At 39.2% G+C, this 13,698-nt stretch overlaps 1 long non-coding RNA gene across 1 annotated transcript; it reads left to right on the plus strand.

Moving 5' to 3' along the window:
• Positions 1 to 13: 13 nt before the first annotated feature.
• LOC142137056 (uncharacterized) lies at positions 14 to 13,492 on the plus strand. Its single transcript, XR_012687725.1, has 3 exons — positions 14 to 99; positions 4,236 to 4,338; positions 13,433 to 13,492. It is a non-coding gene; the product is annotated as an uncharacterized LOC142137056 (long non-coding RNA).
• The last annotated feature ends 206 nt before the right edge of the window (positions 13,493 to 13,698 follow it).

Genomic DNA, 13,698 nt, shown 5'->3' on the forward strand with positions numbered 1-13,698 from the left:
GTGGTTGCAGGACATTGTGGGTGTACTACTTTTCCAGAGAGGGGAAGGTTTGCAGTTGTAAAGAGCTAGGCCACCCCAAGGTGCCCTCCTCTCCCCTTGGTAAGTGCATGTATTGGTGGGCTAAGATACCACTGTCTGCTGAAGTGTAAATTATCCCCCATCTGATAGGAGTTGGGTGGATCAGGGATGTTACTTGCTAGAACGAAAAAAAAATACAGCACTAAGAAACTAATAATAATAATAAATTCTTGCACTACATATGATAACAGAAATAATAATAATAAAGTCTCTCACGAATCAGCAGTACAGATATCAATATTTTTAATTTAATCTGCAAACATATAAATCACACAAACTCTTTAATAACATGATATAATCAATAAAAATAATATAATAAATTCTAAACCTATAAAACTGATACTAATCTCATGAGTTTATCTAAAAACCTAATATGATCTCGTAGACATTGATTTTATCCCAGCAAGTCAATTTGATACAGATCTCCCACAAAATATATGAGGGATTATATTACTAATATTGATGTCTTTACTGGTGATATGTGAGAGACTTTATTATTATTTTTGTTGTTATATGTAGTGTCCTTTTGGTTTATTAGCTCTGTATATTTATTTGTGGAGGATTGCAGCTTCCCTGATGTAGCTGCTTAACTGTTGCATTGTATTTTGATTTAAGTTGTTAAAAAATATAGTGGACCTGATTCATTAAGGAAAGTAAAGCAAAAAAAAAATGAGTGACTTTGCACCTTGGAAAAACCATGTTGCATTGGAGGGGGAGGTAAACTTAAAATGTGGGGACAGATTTATATTTGGGATAGGGCATGTCCTAGATCAATTTAAAATTTCAGTGTATAAATAAAGCTATCAAGTATGTGTGTGCTACATGAAAACACAGCCAGTATTTATCTTATGTGCAAAATAATAAAGTAATATGCACCCATTGCATGTTAGCATGGTTTTGTCCAGGAGGAAACATTTTTTTGCTTTACTTTCCTTAATGAATCAGGCCCACTGTGCGCAATCCATCAAGTGTTTTTTTTTCTTTTTCTAAGTTTTTTGACGTTACTTGCTAACTGGAGATAAGGCGAAGGGGTGTACCGAATTTTGCAAGCGGGAAAATAAGCTTATATTTCTGTGACTTATTTTATATAGGATATATATGGCATGCATGCCAACTTACAATCATTCAAAACTTCTCCCCCGGGAGATCACGTGACGGGGTAGGAGGGGGTGTGGTGGCGTAGTCGCATCACCATAGTCCCACCTCCACTATAAAATGCCGAAATTCATGGCATTGAATAGCGGGGGTGGTGCGTAATTATGTGATTAAGCACCGCCCCGCCATTTAATGCCGTGAATTTCTGCGAATCCGGGAGGTTTGCCTATTCGGGAGCCTCCCGGGATATAGCATATATACACGACTTTGATTATAAATACTTGTGCTATAATAAACCTCAAAAGGTTGCTTTCAAGGAGGTTTGGCGTGTAAATGTTTGGGTTTTGTTTACTTTTCTAGTGAACTTTAATGGGGCCTATTCATGAAAGGAAGAAAAGCTTTTCTCTGTCCAAAACAGGTGTTTTTGCCAGAGTTAGGGTATCTCCCTATCTATCTAATGATTGCTGCTGGTGGTAGCCCCCTCTGGTAAACAGTTTTGACAGCTCCTCCCAGTGATAGTCCTTCGCCATAGGAAGCTATTTTAACAAGGGTCACAAACCAACTACCACCACGGTTATTCTTTCGCTATGAGATCATCATAACGGAGATAGATGACAGTAAATAATGCTTTATAATTTAAATAAATCATCTTTCCCTAAGATAATATTAAAATAATATATTTTTTTGTCCATTATCCCCTCCTCCCTCTAAGTGGTACTGAAGACCCAAGTTTGGGCTTTCACTGTGCATGCTTGAATTGACAGAGCCAGGTCACTCCTGCGCAGATGCAGGAAGACTGACTGGCCAAGCAGTAAGAGTTCTTTTACCACTGGGAGACAGTATCACCACGCAGCTAAGTATCACTCAGCTGCTCCGATATTTTAATGGTAAATTGCAAGATTTTCTATCACTGCCATAAACAGCGATCGAAAATCTATGTTCTCTCCACAAATTGATAAATAGAGGACAAAATCTGATACGAACGGTTATATGTAGATATGATTGGATCTTCTCTATCTAAATGTTTTTTTTTACAATCCCACATTAACGTAATATTAAAGTCCATTCATGTTAAGTCCCTGCACTGCTCCTGAGTGCTGATTGTAAGCTATTATGCCTATAGGGTTTGTTGGAGCTCCTGGGTTCGATATTCTGTCTCCCCTGAAACAGCTAGTTGCTATTATATGATAGCACATTATAGTATGCCATCAAAGTACAGCACATTATGATGAACTGTGTGTGTCAGGAGAGCCAAAACCTGGGAACTCTCAAATGTTGCAAGTTCAACGGCCTAACCATTTAGCCGGGGCCACAAATTTTTGCATTGCTTGCATCATGGTTATATGCACTGTATGTACAGTAAGGTTATAGGAGTGAGTGGAGATTAGGACAGTTGTGTGAGTTTGCCAATATAAGTAGTATAGTTAGGAGTAGAGTACGCTCTAATAAAGAGTTTGGTTTTCAGAGAGAGAGAGAGCGCGCTTAAAGTTTTGAAGGATGAGAGAACGAGAGCCTTTGTGTGAGTGGTAGGGAATTGAGGAATAGGGTAGTGACACAGGACTAGACTGGAGTGAGAGGTGGTTGTCAGAGGCCAGGGGCAGGTCAGAGAAAGATCAAAGAGGGTGTAAGAGAGAATATTTTTGAGACGAGGTTTGAGATATATGAAGGGGTGGTGGTATTGAGGACTATTTAGGTTTGGGTACATAATTTGAATTTAATGTTGGAGGATGTGGGGAGCCAGAGTAGGGATTTGCAGAGTGGTCCAAAGGATTTGGAGCTTGAGAGAGGAAGAACATTCATTTCTGCTGCATTTAGGATGGATTGAAGCCGGGATAGATGGGTGAGGGGAATGCCAGGAAGGAGGAGGGTGCAGTAGTTGAGATGGGAAATGGAGTGAATGGATAAGAGTTTTGGTTGCAGCTTGGGTAAGAGAAGATTATATTCTGGCAATATTTCAACGTTTCGGTTGACAGGACTGGATGTGAGGAATAAAGCAGAGGGAGGGAATAAAGAAGTATGACACCTAGTCAGTGGGCTTGGGAGACTGAGGTAATTGTGATGTTGATGGTGAAGGAGATTTAAGGGAAAGAGGTGACTCTTATAGGAGGAAAGAATATAAGCATTGTCTTGGAACTATAATTTCAATAGAATAAAATATAGAAGTCTTAATTGTCTTCTATGACTATGAGAATCCAGCAAATAACCAACTGCTGGAAAACTGCGGATTCTTTTAAGTACACCCCATTTCTTAAGCTATTTGTCTACAATGTTCAAATTAGACTTTGTAACATGTAACCTACACTTTTTTCCTGCATAATATTTAGTCAAACAAGTTTAGAGAATATATATCTATATTTACAATTTCCCCTTGTTTCACTAATCAAATTGATGGCATTTGTAGCTCTAATGGATCTCCTACATTGGTGATCATGTGGTATGAAAGCATCCTTGTTATCTGACAGTCACACAGATCGAGTGTGTGACAGTCAATTACCAGAGTAGCTGGTCCCATAGATGACCAGTATTTACAGAAGGACAGAGAGAGTGCAATCAAGATGCATGTGAATGTGCCCTGCAGTCTTACGCAGCCAATCGAAGAGCATTATTCCAAGTTTAGTCCTAGTCTGAAAGTGGAATCTAGAGCCACACTAACTACTTGCCTTCAAGTTCCCACTCACCTCGCCTTTTGCCTCCACCCTCTTACTTTGCCTCCTGAAAAAAGATGTTGTTGGGAGATCCAAACAGTAAAGTTTTGTATCTATATTACTGAATAGTTCCACAATTATTCTGCTGTTTTCAGGCTCTCAGAGTGTAACAAAGCCCTGCTTGGGATAATTATGACATTGAAAATACACTGAAATATTTCTATTTATGTTTGTTTATTTTATCGAATACCAAGAACGTAAAAGAATATAGTTGGATGGAAGACGCGTCACATAAATCATCAGAAAACATCTCTGTGTGTGTACATATACACAGCGATCAGGACTCCTAACAGAAATAATGGTGAACAGTATAAGATAAGTGAGTTATTAACAAATTATTGCATATTTATTTTATAGTTTTCCATCTTGCAGGCCGTTTGAATCTAATTGGAGGGTGGGAACAAAGCATCAGTTTTGGAAGATGAAAGGATCAATAGGGGAGAAAGAACATCAATCAATGGTAAGCTCTGTGACTGGAGAGAGGTATGCAATCAGTGTTATTACTCTGGAGGGCTGTACCTATTAATTACAGGTGGGGCGTGATCTAGTAGTGAAACCTGGAACAGAAGTCTGAAAAGCACAGACTATGTTGTAAGGTCAGTTATATAGGTGCTGCTTGTGGGAGGTCCCTGATAAAAACCATACACTCCTATTATTATGACAGGAGATGCACTGGATTTATTTATAGCACCTTGATTTATTTAATTATTGAAAGTAAACAGATGAAATACTGCACTCAAGTATCAAGTAAGGCAATAAACATTTGCTCAGGACATGAAATAATATTTGTGGATGACCTGCCAGTTCCCAAAATGCAAACTGGCAGAGGTGGCTTGCTTCTTAACCACCCCATAAGTCACTTTCATTTAAAGGCATAGGTAGTGTTACAGGGCTGGTTTCAACATTACAGAACCACTTTGGTTAATTGTTCCCAATTAGCAATAGTATTATAATGAACATTTATATACTGTATGCTATAGGTGTAATTTATATCTCTGTTCTTTTTTTTTTGTTCTAACAAAGTCAATCATATTATTGAAGGGAAGGGTGAGTTGTGCTCGGTCATCTTGGTGGAGGAGAGGGAAGGAGGAGACAGGTTTGGTCATGTTGGTGGAGGAGACAGGTTCGGTCATGCTGGTGGAGGAGAGGGAAGGAGGAGACGAGTTTGGTCATGCTGGTGGAGGAGAGGGAAGGAGGAGACTGGTTCGGTCATGCTGGTGGAGGAGAGGTAAGGAGGAGACTGGTTCGGTCATGCTGGTGGAGGAGAGGTAAGGAGGAGACTGGTTCGGTCATGCTGGTGGAGGAGAGGTAAGGAGGAGACTGGTTCGGTCATGCTGGTGGAGGAAAGGTAAGGAGGAGACTGGTTCAGTCATGCTGGTGGAGGAGAGGTAAGGAGGAGATTGGTTCAGTCATGCTGGTGGAGGAAAGGTAAGGAGGAGACTGGTTCGGTCATGCTGGTGGAGGAGAGGTAAGGAGGAGACTGGTTCGGTCATGCTGGTGGAGGAGAGGTAAGGAGGAGACTGGTTCGGTCATGCTGGTGAAGGAGAGGTAAGGAGGAGACTGGTTCGGTCATGCTGGTGGAGGAGAGGGAAGGAGGAGACGGGTTCTGTCATGCTGGTGGTGGAGACGGCTTCGGTCATGCTGGTGGAGGAGAGGGAAGAAGGAGACGGGTACGGTCATGCTATTTGCACTATGGTAAAGTAGTGTGTCAGTGTAACTATACTAAATAATCTGTGGGTTAATTAAGGGTAAGGCCAATGTGAAAATTAAAATGTTGAAAATGTTCATAGTTTAAATAACAATCACGTATAAATAGGAACTTTGAATATAGTGCATATACGTACTTTCAATGCACACTAATAAGAATCAGGGATTGGTCACGACAATATTGATTTATTGGTCTTACTTTAACAATTTGCTGCAGATGCATCCGGGGAGCAAGGAAAATACCAGAAATCCACCGCAGCCTGGTTATACCACTAGCTTGGGCATATCACAGATGATTATAATTTTAGTCCTGCCACAGCATCTCAATTGAATCCAAGTCAGGACTTTGAATAAGCCACTCAAAAAAATTAATTCTGTTTCTTTTGAGCCATTCAGAGGTGGACTTGCTCTTGTGTTTTGGTTCGTTGTCTTGCTGCATAACCCAATTGTGCTTGAGCTTTATATCACGAACTGATGACCGGACATTCTCCCTTCTGGGAATTTTCTGGTAGAGCGCAAAATTCACAATTCCGTCACTTATGGCAAGTCACCCAGGTTCTGAAGTAGCAAAGTAAACTCCATACCATCACGCTACCACCACCCTGTTTAACTGTTGGTATGCTGTTTTTATTGTAGCAGACCCATGTCTACCAAGAAGTTCTCTTTTGACTCATCAGTCCATATGTTTTTTGGCAAATGTGAGATGAGCCTTTATGTTTCTCTTGGTTAGCAGTGGTTTTCACGGTGCAGCTCTCCCATTGATACCATTTTCACCCAATCTTACGTGGAATCATGAATGCTGACATTAACTGAGGCGAGAGAGGCCTGCAGTTCCTTAGATGTTCATCTGGGTTCTTTTGTAACTTCCTGGATGAGTCGTCATTGTGCTCTTGAAGGAATTTTGGTAGGCCGACCACTCCAGGGAATATTGACTACTCTTCCAAGTTTTATCCGTTTGGAGATGATAGCTCTCACTGTGCTTCACTGGAGTCCCAGAGCCTTAGAAATGGCTTTGTAACACTTTCCAGACTGAAATATTTCAATAATTTTTCTTTCTCAACTCTTCTGGAATTTCTGTTGATCGTGGCATACTGTTGCTGCTTGTTGAGACCTTTTAGCCAACTTCACATTGGAAAGGTGCTATTTAAGTGATGTTCAGCTTCAACAGGACTGACAGTAATCAAGCCTGATTGTGATAGTCTAATTGAACCCAATTATCAATTAAGTTTGGTTCATTGGTTGAATTAATTATTAAGGGGGCTATTTCACGCACAGCCAGTTGGTGTTGGATAACATTTTCTTCAATAAATGAAATGACTATTTAGAAACTGTATTTTGTATTTTCTTTGTTTTTCTTTGTCTTATACTCCGTTTTGTTTGAAGATATATCTAAAACAATAAAGTGCGACAAATATGCAAAATTAGAAGAAATCCGGAAGGGGGCAAAAACTTTTTCACACCACTGTATATATCCACTATCTTCCTGCATAATAATCCAACAAAAGATTGGGGCTTCCCATGAGTTGATGTGCAATATGGTGGGTGTTTGCACAAAGCTCCTGCCATGTTAGATCGATAGAGGTCCTTACCATGGAATGCCGACCAGTTGTGAGATTCTCAGGTATTGCTTCCAGCAGAATGAGGTGGAAAGAGGCAGACGGATGTAGGCAATGTACAGTATGGGTGTGCATAGCCTATAAAAACACATTGTATGTATAGCACATATTAAGAACATCTTGATTTATGTGTTTAATGTACCAAAAAATACTTATTTTAAGCCAACTATATTTTTATTAATGATCATTCTGTTTAGAGTTGTTCATTTATTTTATTATATAACTGTTTTATTTTTATTTTTTTATGTGTTCTGATATGGCCTTATATGGCACATACACTCATGTGTATACTGCAGACTGTTCTGTCTGTTAACACTCGGCAAATATTGTGTATGTAGAGTGTACTTAGACCCAGATTCAAATCGAAACACATTTTGAGATCCGCTTGGATTTGAATACAGTCAGCACTTCGCAAAAGTTCTGTGCTTGTTTTTTTAAAAAAAACCTGCAACTTGGCGTTACCCTATGAATCTGTCCCTCTATTAACATATCATATTTAAATGGAATATTTTTAATGAAGACAATTCTTGTTAGTGCTTTCTTCCTATCTCTCTATCCTACTTGGCCTTTCACATATAATTGCAAACTTAGTGATAGTTAGAGATGAAATTCAAGCCTGGTAGAATCTGATTTTCAGTTGTCAACTCACATGGACTAAATTTATTACTCAAAAAGAGGATATATCCTGGATTTATCAGAGGGATGGTAAGGCTACAGCAAGTGGGCATGTGTGTAGTTATCATTATAGCTCCTTCCATGCAGCCAGGCCATTCATTGCAATGTCATGTTTATTTTATTGGCTATAGATTAGTTTGCATAATAAGTGAGAATTATTACTATTATGTACTTAATGAGCATTAGTTCACATTTTACCAAGCTGGAACACCCGTGAACATTGCAGGTAACGTTGAATTGGCTAATCAGAAAGTGTGTGCATGTGTGTACAGGTCGTTTCCCCCATAGGCTTTGTTTAATAGACTTGCGGAACTTATATTTAACCCTTTCATATTACAATTATGTTTATAAGGCTTTAGTACCCTCCGAACTGTCACCTGCTGAATGTTACACCCATAAAAGTTTGAAGTATCATCATCACCATTTATTTATATAGCGCCACTAATTCCGCAACGCTGTACAGAGAACTCACTCACATCAGTCCCTGCCCCATTGGGGCTTACAGTCTAAATTCCCTAACATACACACACACACAGGCAGATTAGGGTCAATTTGTTATCAGCCAATTAACCTACCAGTATGTTTTTTTTTTTTGTGGGGGGAAACCAGAACACCCAGAGGAAACCCACGCAAACACAGGGAGAACATACAAACTCCTTACAGCTAAGTATGTTGCACTCACTCCTGGTTGTTGCTGCTGTTCTTATTGCAGTCTGGATTCGAGTGAGATTACCAAGGTTTCGTAGTATAGTTCAACACCCATCTCTAGAATATATTTGGCCAGCCACCCAACTACATCTATTAACCTACTGAACTTAAAATAATGGGAGACCATGAAATGAGTGTTTTTTAATTACTAGTAACTGTAATGGAGCTAGGACGCTCCCTCCCTATGGACCCAACATGAGTCCTATGTAATATCAGATGTGCCTACTGTACCTGAGAGCGGAGCCTGGAGCTATAGCCGTTGTCAGCTTCTGCTTTATCCCCAGCTCTGATTCACAGCCTAAGTATGTGAGCAAAACAAAATAACATATAGATGAAGAATGCAATGGAGGAATCCTCCCACTGCTCAACTATTTAAAATATTCACTTGGCATCTTTTTACATGTAGCTGAGATTACCGTAGTGTAAACTAACGTTCTTTCAGATAGAAGTCACATATCCTCTTCAAGAAGAGATAAAATGATATTATATGGCAAACACATATTAGTCAACTTAAATTATTTGCAAAAATAACACTGCTGTGATTTCAACACTTCATTCCAGTGTATAGTGCCATGAAAAATGACTAAGGCTGGGATTTAAAAAGCTAACATTATGTCATTGAGTAATTGAAGGTTTTCTCCTGTTAGTTACAGTCCCAATAGAAGAAGCTTGTCAGGTCCAATCATCCCTTCCTTGTAATGACAATTGTCCCCTGAGGCAGGGATGCAGAATGAGAAACTGTTGAGAATGAAAAATGAAGGAACAATTACATATACTTTTAGTCTTTCAGTGACAGATTGCTGTGTAATACTCGCTACTCATCTTTTTTCAATTTATACATAAACATAGCCAACAAATGACAACGGTAACCGTACATAAGTAATGATACAGCTACTGTTTTCACCAATGTAACTAGAAAGACCGGGGCAGAAGCCTTATTGGTAGATCTGTAGGTGAAGTGTAAACATACACTAGAAGAAGAATTCCACCCAAAACTAAAGACGTAGTTTTGGGTAGCGTTCACTTGGATAAGATAAAATACAGAGATCTACATATCGTCTGTTAGGCGTCATTATCCAGATTTGCTGTCGCCCCCAAATTATCCCAACTATCCATCGCTGTGATCCTCCTATCGCTTGACTGACTCAAACAAGCAGCAGTGTTGTTAGCTTCCTGTCCCACGGTTGTCCCAACAACGCGGTTAGTTTAAATAAGACTGCTTGTAACCCCTTATGATTGGAATGGTAGAATGGGGAGGGGGGGGCGTGTAAGGTTCTTTTGAGCAAATGCGACTTATGTAGACTAAGGGCTAGATTTACTAAACTGCGGGTTTGAAAAAGTGGAGATGTTGCCTATAGCAACCAATCAGATTCTAGCTGTCATTTATTTAGTGCATTCTACAAAACAATAGCTAAAATCTGATTGGTTGCCATAGGCAACATCTCCACTTTTTCAAACCCGCAGCTTTGTAAATATACCCCTGAGACTCAGATGCACATGTGCCTATCAGGAGACTGGAAACTCTGGGATAAGTTATAAACTGATAATGATCAGCTAAGATGTCTGGCTCGGCATACCTGTGTAAAATGTGTCTGTTTTTTTGGATGCAGTTTGCGTTTTAGACGGAAATTACTTCCAACTCTATATGTTTAGTTTTCGTTGTAATTATAGTTTATCTTGAATTAAAGGTGGGAGATGAACAGCGATTAAAAACCTTCTGTTCTACATCAGGTGTTGTGCATGTGATTGCTTCACAGCTCAGATGCTGATGGCACAACGCAAAGATGATTGAAATGGGTGTAATACATGTACAGTTAACTACAACACATTTGTTTTAGACTGTATAGATGCTTTATATACAACCATTGTCTTTTTAGCCACATGGAGAAGGCAACATTTACATAGTTGGAAATACGGATCATTGGTGCTTTGGGAAATGTATCCACAACACACATGGCATTCATAGGGAATGTTGGACAGAACATGAATTTAAAATGCACGTGGTACTCTCCAGGCTTTGAACCCCATGGTAAAGTCTGCGATGTACGCTCACAAATATGCTAAAAATAGAAATTATGGGCCTTGTTTTCTTGCATATGAAATTATGGGCCTTGTTTTCTTGCAAATGGATCAATGATAGTTCTGCATATACTGCAAAAAAGTTTTGACGGAACCCTGGCATTCTTGTACCCTAATACAAGTAATTACAGCAATAGCGGTTATAGTTCGGTCATTGTTTGTAATTTACATGTTCTACTTAGGGACCAATGATTACAAATATAGTTGATGCCGTGTTCATCATGTGGTTGAACGCAGATCAGGCACCGGGACACACGACCATATATTTAATTTGCTGTTTTTCTGTATATGAATTTTTCTAGAACCACAGTTCATTACAATATCCAGTAAAGATTATAAAGTGAGCATACTTTTAAACCTGGCGTATTTTCATGCTGTGATAATAACCTGCTTCTGCTTCTCCCACTTGCATCCAACAAGAGTGACCTTAGCTAGTATTAAAGGAATTTTTGCAGATAATTAACTAATTCAGACTGGACTATTGCAGTTTGAAAATAAGTTGGTAAAGCAGAAGCAGACAATTTTGACAGTATGAAAAAGAGGCAGTTATGAAGACTGTACAAGTAATGAATTATAATGACCATATTGTTGTGTATAATATAGTAGGGGTAATGTCACAGAGAGCTACAAAACGCCAAGCGCATAGGAGCGTTTTGCAGCTTTACATAGACAACTGGGATGAAAGCAGACCGTTGTAGGTGTAGCCCTATGTGACATTAACCTAAGTCAGTCATAAAGTACTAATGAACTTATTAATGTATTCATACTATTAACTGGTGTTATTCCATCAGCTCTGCTTGTGATCTAACGTATATATTTTTATATGTTGCTTTCTGGTAAATTTTCCAGTATTTATTGTTCTTTGCTAATTGCGCCTGACATAATTGTATATTTGGCAGTTAGGTGGTATATCTGTCTTTTGTGCCTGTCAACAGCTGCTTTCACTTGTTAAGGTTTAATTACTGCATGTGTACTATTGCCTAATCTCATCCGTAGAGCCAGGAAACGCTGAGGAATAAATGTTATAACTAAAATGGGAAACGCTCCAGCGTCTAGTGGGTTAATGCGCTTGGGTTGTTTGTCCCTCTCACCACTCACTGAAAACCCCCAAAATAAATCACATATTTTTATAGCACGTATTTCTGTTCACACAATTAAAGCAAAAGGAAATTAAGAACATCTTCATATAGCCACAAAAACACACCCTGAGTCCAATTTTGTGGAGATGAAACTATTTGAATGGAAATAATCTGCCTCAGGGCTTGTCCACATGACCAGTTTTGCTGCTTGGGAAGTTTCAGGACGCCCTATAGAGTGTCCATATTCAGAGGTAGCTCTAGGCGATGGTTCCTTTGTAGTATCTACATTGCACATAGTCATGGCAAGAAAAATTACTTGTATAGATTGACTCACTGCAAATACACCCAAAATACAGAGTTTGTTTGCCTGCCTGTGGGCAGTACATAGTAAAACGATAGCACTCGCCCCAGATTGCTCCTGATTTCTGCTCAAACATCTGTGCTCCTCTCAGTGTTTATTCTGCATCTGGAAGTATAGGAAGTTGTCTTGTACAGTATCAGAAGACATCTCAGAGAAAGCGCGCTCATCTTCTTGTCTGTATGTGCCCTACGCAATCCAGAATGTCTGATGCCAAAGAAAAATACTGTATCATGAACTGTGTTCTGTACCAAACAATATCTAACCCTCTTAAGTTACATCGGCATCTTTGTGTCTGACTGTTTGCTCAGTGTGGACAGCGGTATGAATACCCTTAGTCTGTTCAAACACACTGCAATATGGAAGACTAATGTGCTGCATTCTGTATCAGTTACTCTTTGAAGATGAGTTATTATTATTATTAATAATAATAATAATAATAATAATAATAATAATATCTGTAAAGCTACCTTTCAAACCCTGCAGTGTGAAATTCCTGTGGCTCATGCAAAATGGGTGTAAATTACTCTCGCAAGTACACTTTGTGCGTCAGCCAATATGCAGAGCTGTACACATCTGGAGAGGCGACTGGTTTACAATAAGTTATCATCACTGAGTTTTTGCACCTGCCCTATAGCAAGTGCAATACATACGTGTCATAATAGGCATGTTTCTGTAGGTCTTATTGTACGCGGTCTCCGCATATACCCTTGCTCTTCCCCGTTACACGTCTCCAGTCACAAGGACGCACAAGGGACAGATACGCCAAGTCTGCTTATGTATCATCATCATCATCGTCAACATTTATTTATATAGCGCCAGCAAATTCCGTAGCGCTTTACAATTGGATTCATTCTCTTTGTGGGCACGCATAGTACGCATTTGCGCAATTTTAACTTCTCATTAGGCCCACTGTGTGCAGTTATATTTAGGCCTATGCTAATTGTAGCCTGTTCTCTGCATTCGTGCCAACACGTTACAGGTACTGCAGTAACTATGTGAAGCTCGCCTTGGGGTCACTTTGTAGTATTGTTACATATCAGTCACGTTCTGTGACAAATGTTCCCTTTATAACTATTGGGCCTATGGGAGAATGGCCACATATTGATATAGATATATTGCATCATTAACATCTGAGTTACTACTTATGTTCCATTCAAAGATGGTTTATGTGAAACTGAATGTGTTTTATACTTTTGCAATTCCTGTCACATGGCAGTATATTGGCATTCAAAATCCTACATTTGTGTCATTGTAATACATTTTCCTTTTCTATTAAATAGTATTTAAAATATATCTGATTGCGAATTCTTTTTAACGCTTGTTTTGCAGGTCCGCTTTCTATGAAATAAATGGTGAAAAATAGTGAAGAGGACCGTTGTGTGAAGAAAGGTAAATTGTCTCCATATTATGTACATTTTGTACCTTGCCAAGTCTTGTTCCAGATGGTGATGTCTGGCCATAATGCTCCATTTAGCTGTTCCAGAACCTCCTCCCTTATTAACAAATCAAACAAACCTAAGACGTCTTATTTATCTGATAAAACAGTGTGTCAAGGTTAGAAATTGCAAATCATTGGTTGGTTATTCTAGGCGGTT

Source organism: Mixophyes fleayi, chromosome 1 (genome assembly GCF_038048845.1).
Source record: "Mixophyes fleayi isolate aMixFle1 chromosome 1, aMixFle1.hap1, whole genome shotgun sequence".
NCBI lineage: Eukaryota > Metazoa > Chordata > Amphibia > Anura > Limnodynastidae > Mixophyes > Mixophyes fleayi.